Below are 8012 nucleotides of genomic sequence, written 5' to 3'. Positions count from 1 at the left end.
ATACACACACATATATATTAACTGATGAAATGCCTTGGATTTAGATTTATGTCAACTATGGCGAATGTTCCCTTGGAATTGTTCAGTTACACTAGGAAATAAACGTAGACCCATATATATACATAGACTGGACGATATAGAACATATTATTATGGGAAACATTTGAGAAAAGATAGATTTGTATGCGTTATACAGCAGTTATAAGCTGTAGTGCTATTAGAGCATGGAATAGGTTGCCTGAGCTAGCCAGGAAAACCAGTGACTTGGCAGAGTTTAAGTCATTGGTAAATATGTATGACTAAATGCATGACGCGTAGAACGTAATCATCTTCTTTTTTGAAGTAACGTCTGTATTATAGCCTACAAGATAAGAAGATAAGATAAGCAGTATAAAAGTAAAAGTATTTATAGTTTGCTTGTTTTTTTTTTCAGCCATAACCTATATAATTAATAGAACCCTTTCTGTATTATTATATTTCTAATCGTGCCTATTAAATCTATGTCAGGCGGGCATAATGATTATCTTTTTTTATAAAATGTTTTCATTGTAGCTTATTTTGGCCTTCAGCTAAAAAAATCCCTTAATAGATGTATTCAGCTTTAACTTAAATTTTGCCTATGACATCGCGCTTCTGTTTTATTTTTTAAAATGCAAAATTGGGCTAGTAGGCTACTAAATAAGATTATAATAACAAAATTACTAGCAAACAATAATTTGATGACTGGCTGTTAGAGACAGTGGAGACCAGTAACCAACATAAGAAGTATCATGAATAAAAAAACTGCGTCAAAGCAATGATGACCAGACTATATTAGCAGCAGACATCCTGCAATGCAACAGTCCTAATCAAGTATATAAGCCCACATTACAAACTCTTTAATGGAATTGTGTAATAGTTTGCCCTTAGTGATTTACCAAGTTTTATCTTAAAATTATTTTGTGCAAAAGATCTTATCAAATATTTTTATTGCTATAAGCAAGTGTAATACATTTTTTTAGAATATAATGTTAAGAGCTCTTTTATTATGCTACTAAAAATATATACTTTTCTTACATAGTAAATGTAAATGCTTTTCTTCCTGGATAATAAAGATTCTTATAATTATTATGAAATAACAAGTACAGAAGCATTATTATGGAAGCTCTTTAATAATATCTTTCAATAAATTACATAATCTACTGCTAGGAATTAAATAATAGTGCAATATATTTGCTACACGGAAAGACTTAAAATGATGTCTAATATTACAGAGTAACTTAATTCTTTACAAATAAATATAAATACAACTATATAACACAATGAATTATAATTATAACAAACTGCATTATAATATTACATAGCATTCTAACTAGCAGTACCTGAAAAGCTACTAAACAATTATTTATTACAAAACAATACACCTGAGCACCATTTTTATAAGCTCACACTCTCTCTATGTCATTCCCATCCCTTTTATAAGAATAATTAAAAACTATCAGTTACTCATAATGTTTGAGTCCCTATATTGAAGCATTATCTCATACTAAAGAATAAGCAATTTAAACAAATAATTTCTAAGCTTGTCAACAGAATGTACAGTTTTTATCTAATTTGCTTTCAAGCCAGTAAGAATACTGCTAGTCAGAATAAAAAGTGCACATCATCAATATTTTTTGCTAAAATAACATGCTAATGATTTACATATCTAAGCATGCTCTATACATATACCTTTTTAATGTTTTGTAGAATAGTCAAAAAATATTACACATTTTTTTAAAATAGATAAATTAAAGACAAGTCATATTTACTATTACACAACTTTTGTGCATAAGATAAATGATGTAAAATCATTTGTTTTTATGACCAAAACTTTGAAAGTTCATGTTAACAAAACAAAAAAATATTAGCTTTTTTTTCTCTTACTATCAAGAAATCTTGATTCCATAGGTACATTGGACCAGTAGGACCAACATATTTTATTTTTTTATAGCAAGATATGGTAGTGAACTTCATTGAATGCTTTAGAGAAATATATATTAAAAAAACACATTTATTATGATCTAATCCCTTTGATTCAATCAGACCTATTAGATGGTTTTCATATGACCTACATTTTTTTTAAAGCCATGCTCCTATGGAGAAAAGACCCTACATTTATCTAATTTGTTTATTGTGACGCTACATATTATGTTTTCTAGTATTAGACATGTACTGGTTTGTAGTTTCTTGGATCATAATAAGACAATAAGATCTTGATCTTGATGTTCAATTACTAGATCTAGATCTTAAAATTAAATTATATGTTACATAGGTTAGGGTTGAAAAAAACAACAACTTGACTTCTTTGAACTACTTGACAAAACAACGCCTTGATCCAACTTTCTACACAATGTTCACGATCAGTCGCGGATAAGAATTTATTTCCGGTTGCCAGTCTAGATATAATCATGGAACTATACTAATGGAACACCAGCTTCGAGATTTTATGATCAGAGTGCCGTCGCGCATCTTTTTTCGCGCACCATACCATTTTGAAAAATCGATGAGGATGCCAAAGAAGAAATTTACTCCGAGAGCCACTTGGATTGACCTTCATTGAGAGTAAAACTTCCCCACACTATATTTTATTAGATCTGTAAAAACTTTATCCATTTTCTGACTATCTGATAAAATAGATACAATTTCCCTGAATAATGGATCGTCACAAAAGATTTTTTTTTAAGGCCACTTCGTTAAAATAGGTGTTTCCAGTACTTTCTCATTTGGGTATTTTACACAAAAACTGGAATTTTTTTTTATGTACATGTCATTATTATCATCTGTCCCGCGCAACCAAACCATGCACTTTTCCCGGTCACCAATGTTCTTAACAAGATATCAAGTGAGAGAGGCTGGTCCATTATTTGCGTAGTCCAGCCAGCTTTTTTTTTTTGACAACTTTTTTTCGTTCTCTCTCATGAAGGATATGTTTTGAAAATTAGTCTTACAAAATACAATTCCAAACCAACTCATGCAGTTATCGTCTTTTCACAGTATTGAGGAGTCATCCTTTTTGCTAGCCAGAGTGTTAATTGGCAAAAGTGAAAAATTCATTTGTTTAATTTTTTAAAGTAAATATTCATAACTATATCTTTTATATAATAATATATTTTTAAAATAATAATATTTTATATCGACATGCTTTAATAGATCTAATAAATGATTAACTCGGACCTACCAATATGGGTATATAAATACTTAAATCTGGGTATTTAAAATTTCGAATGCGAATTTTTTAAAAACCGAACTAGATCTCTTGTATAATATCTAGAATAATATAGATCTACAACATCTAGACTAAAGTTAAAGACTAAGGTCTAGATTTATTTAACGTTTTAAAAAAAAATCAATAGATCTAATATAGACAGTCATGAGATCCACTCTATCTATATCATACATGAGATCAATATGAATATTAATATTTATAGATCTAGTCTAGAGTCTAGATCTATCGATCATCTAGTCTGTCTATAGCTATACTTATATTTAATATACACTTTTACAGTATATGACTATTGACTACTGTATACTCATACGAGTCATACTGGCTATACTATACTATAGTATAGACACTATAGAGAGTATAGTTAGTATAGTTAATACTTTTTAATAGTAGATCTATAATCTATCAATTCTATCTAAATCTAGACTTCACTTTCACATGATTATTGATACAGACAGTGAATGAAACGAATGCAGTGGTTATACTGATTAATACTTATAGTGACGATACTACTTATAGATCTACCAGTTGATAAACATCATCATCATAGATAATAATCTACATCTATAATCATAGTGCCCTTTATTTAGTCAATATTGACAATATAGTCAAGTCAAGATAGTGGAACGTAAACTCGAAGGTTTAATATAATACGGTATGAGTCTAAGTCTATGAGTTAGTATAAGATCTAATTATTTTGTTACTTATTTGTATGTGACAGTATGTCAATGTCTCAATTAAAATAATTAATATCATCAGCCATATCATTTTAAATATTTAAAAAGTAGACATAGATTTTTATTATATTATAAATAGATAGATTAGATCTACATATAATTTTACAACTTTAGAAATGATTGATTTTATTTTTAATTGATAAGCCTTCTAGACTAGATTGTCACTAGATCTAGCATCTCTAGCTAGACTCTAACATGTAGATTGTAGATCTTTGAATTGGATCGATATTCACCTTCCTAAATTGTCTCTAAAGTCTGCAGCTGATTTGAGAGGCCCAACGAGGCAAGACGAGTCTATTAGTACTCGCTATGTCTCTTGATCTATCTAGTAGGCCTACTAAGCTAGTGCATTAGCCATAGTGTAGTCAAATCTTGACAACTAGTCTTCTAGATCTAAGCTTCTAGAATAATTAGATCTAGATCCAGTTTAGATTTAGAATATAAAGGTTTTTACTACCTAAAATACTAAATCTACTGATCTAAATTCTAGATATATAGATCCAGTTCAGATTAGGAATATAAAAATATTCACTAGCTAAAATTCTAAATCTACTGATCTATATTTAATATGTTAGATATTATATGACATCTACAAAAATTATTATTAAGATATAATTATAGATTCTAGACTAGTTATATATGTACATAAAATATATAAATAAGGGATAAAATTTATGCAGGCCTAGGTCCCATAAATTTATAATTGATCCAGATCTATCAGTAAAAGTTACCTTCGATTGGCAGTTTTACCCAGTCTAATCTATACAAGACAATTTATAATCCATGCCTTGCCTACACCCCATATATATTAAATAATAGTTTCCATTCCATGCCATGCCCAGACCCATGAGTTCGTGAAATAATAAATGATGTGGTGTCAAGTTGGATCTATCCCCTGAAATTCAGTACTTTAATATAAAACTCACATCTAGTTAATTATTTGCTATGACACTCTGATAAACTTGGACTTTTGTGATACATATATATGTTTCTTATCAGATTTAATTAATGAAGTTTTGGTGCATTTTAACCAGTAATAAGGCTACAAAAGTAGCATCAGGTGTATTCTAACCATTGGTATTTTTCCTGGCAATATTTCTATTCTAGTCTGTGATAAATTATAAATAAAAAAAAATGTTTGTAATGTTTCAGTTATTAACAAGTAGAACCATGGCAACCAGTTTTGATGATGAACCAGAATGGCTCAAGGATCATACTTATACTATTTCTACTCTCTGGGCAGACATTAATAATATTGGCATCCATTCAATATTTAATGTAAGTACTACTATACAATTTTTATTTTAGTTATCTAATAGATGTGTTATGAATTGTGTGATTTTCATGGTCAAGCAACATCCAAATATCTGGGATGGAATTTAACATTTTTCTCTAGTTTTTTTTTTTTTTTATTTATAACACTCTTAAGCACATTCATCTTTCATGAATGCCTAATATACCTTGGCTGTTGTGCAGGCCATTCCTTTACAATAAACTGTTAGATGAAATTAGGCAAAATTGTCTGATAATTTGTATGTTTGATACAACAACGTTTTCAATTTAATAATATTATTTTTTAATTTTAATGTTTTCAAAAGAAATTAACCAATATGCCTAATTGTATAATTACAGTTATGTTTGGAAATGCAAGAAAAAGGCATGCATTCCTGAGGAGTCAATGATTGGTTGCACCTCTTAAAGGTAAGGTACTGCAATTTTTCCCTATGTACTTTTCTCATAAGCTAAAGTACTTGTATTTTTGAAAAACTAGTTTTCCATGAAAATGTAAATCATAATATATGTTATAGTTGCTTTTAGATTAGTTCAATGTGCATCAAATTAACTGAACATCTGCCTACACCTATAGTAATAATTCATAACTATTAAGGTCTACACATTAACGCAGTAGCTCCTTTTAGGTACAGACTATTTTTAGAATGGCAAAATTATATAACTATACTTAATAACATATATACGTTTAGCATGGTCAACACATGTCACACATATTTTTTTATTTTTTTTTAAATCCTTTTATTTATTTTTATAACTAGATAACTTTCTGTTATGAGAAAAGATGAGATTGTTGGACTCCTGCATAGCACCACCAGAAAGGAAAATCCTATCTTGTTGCAAAATAAGTCTTGGACCAATTTTAATTTAAGATATATATATTATACTGTAAGCTTTATACATATTTATGTATATCCTTTCATTCAGCCAACAGGTTTGGATTTAATATTTCTTTAAATCTGTTTGATATTGTACTTAAAAACTATTAATCTGAGCCCCATTAAAACAAGAGGGAGTGCAGTGGATGAGTGGTAAGGGAAATTTTACTTTTTAAAAATTAAAATAAGAATCTAACAAAAGTAAACATATAAAATATGGTGCATTCTCCTTAAAACTAAAACCTGGTGCAAAGGTTTAAAATGTTGGCAAAAAAAAAGCAACATCAATTAAATATTCTTAATTCCCTTTGCAAAACTTACTGAGAAGAACATGCATGTTGTTCCCTCATAAGTTTCTTGACAGAGGAAATCTTGTTTATATTAGATTTGGATTAAGCAAATTAAGAAAAAAATTATAATCATTATTTCAAATGGTTGTATCTAAACCTTATGAATTATTTTTCAGTTATAAGTATATTGAAATGAATGGATAATCATGAAATTGTTAAATAATTGCTGCTATCATTCCATTGACTAAAGAACCATAATTTTTTTTTTAAATTAATTTCAAAATGATTTTTTTCAAGCAGAGCTCACATAGATCTTGGGTGAAATTTTTCTTTTTTTTTTTTACTAATGCTTCAATTTTATTGTATCATTAGTATTTTATTTTTATTACCCAGAATATTTTAAAAATGAGTAAACTATTTTCATGTAATAATGTAACTTGGTATTCACACATCAAAATACGCTATAATCTTTAGGCCATATAGATTTGTATAAATATAAATTAACATTCATAAATACATTGTAAATGTATATTGTTTGGATAAGAATAAAGTTTTTCTGTAGACAATTATTGTTCAAGATTTGTTGATGCTCCTGCTTAATAAATTATATATACAGGTCATTAGTTTTAACACACTACTGACACAAGAAAAACTGGTCGCCCTCACTTCCATTACATAGATGTAATAAAACGTGACCTCAAATCAGTGAACATCAATACTGACAATTGGAAGACATAGCTTTAGACCGCAACAGATGGAGAGAGACAGTGACCAAGAAAGCTATGGACAGTGAAAGTACATGGGTCTCAGCTCAGGAAGAGAAACGTACAATCCGAAAAACGGCCAGCTCCTCTACCACCGAAGCAAAAGCCACCTTAACCTGTGCTATCTGTGGACGGGAGTGTCTCTCCAAAATAGGGCTCCACAGCCACATGAGGAAGTGTGCTCTGAGATGAAACCTTAGTCTTTCTACGACTGAAGGAGGCCAATAATGATGATGATGATACAGGTCATTAGTTTTAACACGTCTGATAATAAATGACAGTACAAGTTATTGAATGTAAATTTGTCATTATTTCAGCTGCTTTAGGCCTACATCAATGTGAGGTACCAGTACTTTGATTGTGTCGTATAACAATTTAAAGCAACATTTTGAAATGAATAGTGTGTAGAATTGACAGTAAATACATTTAAGTGATGGGCTGTGATCTGCATGAATTGAGAGCTGATCATGCATTGAATTTGTGTTTTTGATCTTTACTTCAAGTAAATGTTAATGAATAAATAATTTAAAAATAAATACAAAGAAACCATAAACATCTACTTTATTTTAATAATTTTTTTTCATCAGAACAGAATTTCCAACTTTGCATTCTTAAAATAAAATATAATTTATTTAGAGTAGAGTCAAAACACAAAATCATAGTTTTAAAATATTAAGTAAATTAAGCTAAGCTGTAATCTCTTATAAACATTTGTATATAGACTACACACAATTTAATTTTTATTTTTCATCAAATTACAGGAACTAGTACATGTACTTATGCCTATTTGACAATAAAAAACCTTAGTCA

At 29.1% G+C, this 8012-nt stretch overlaps 1 long non-coding RNA gene across 1 annotated transcript; it reads left to right on the top strand.

Annotated features, from left to right (window-relative positions):
* The first annotated feature begins 2926 nt into the window (after positions 1 to 2926).
* LOC129923467 (uncharacterized) lies at positions 2927 to 6759 on the top strand. The gene is made up of 4 exons (XR_008775435.1): positions 2927 to 3091; positions 5133 to 5258; positions 5613 to 5681; positions 6032 to 6759. It is a non-coding gene; the product is annotated as an uncharacterized LOC129923467 (long non-coding RNA).
* The last annotated feature ends 1253 nt before the right edge of the window (positions 6760 to 8012 follow it).

Source organism: Biomphalaria glabrata, chromosome 16, assembly GCF_947242115.1.
Source record: "Biomphalaria glabrata chromosome 16, xgBioGlab47.1, whole genome shotgun sequence".
In the NCBI taxonomy this organism is placed as follows: domain Eukaryota; kingdom Metazoa; phylum Mollusca; class Gastropoda; family Planorbidae; genus Biomphalaria; species Biomphalaria glabrata.
The sequence above is the reverse complement of the archived record's forward strand: the minus strand, read 5'-3'. Positions and strand labels throughout refer to the sequence as shown.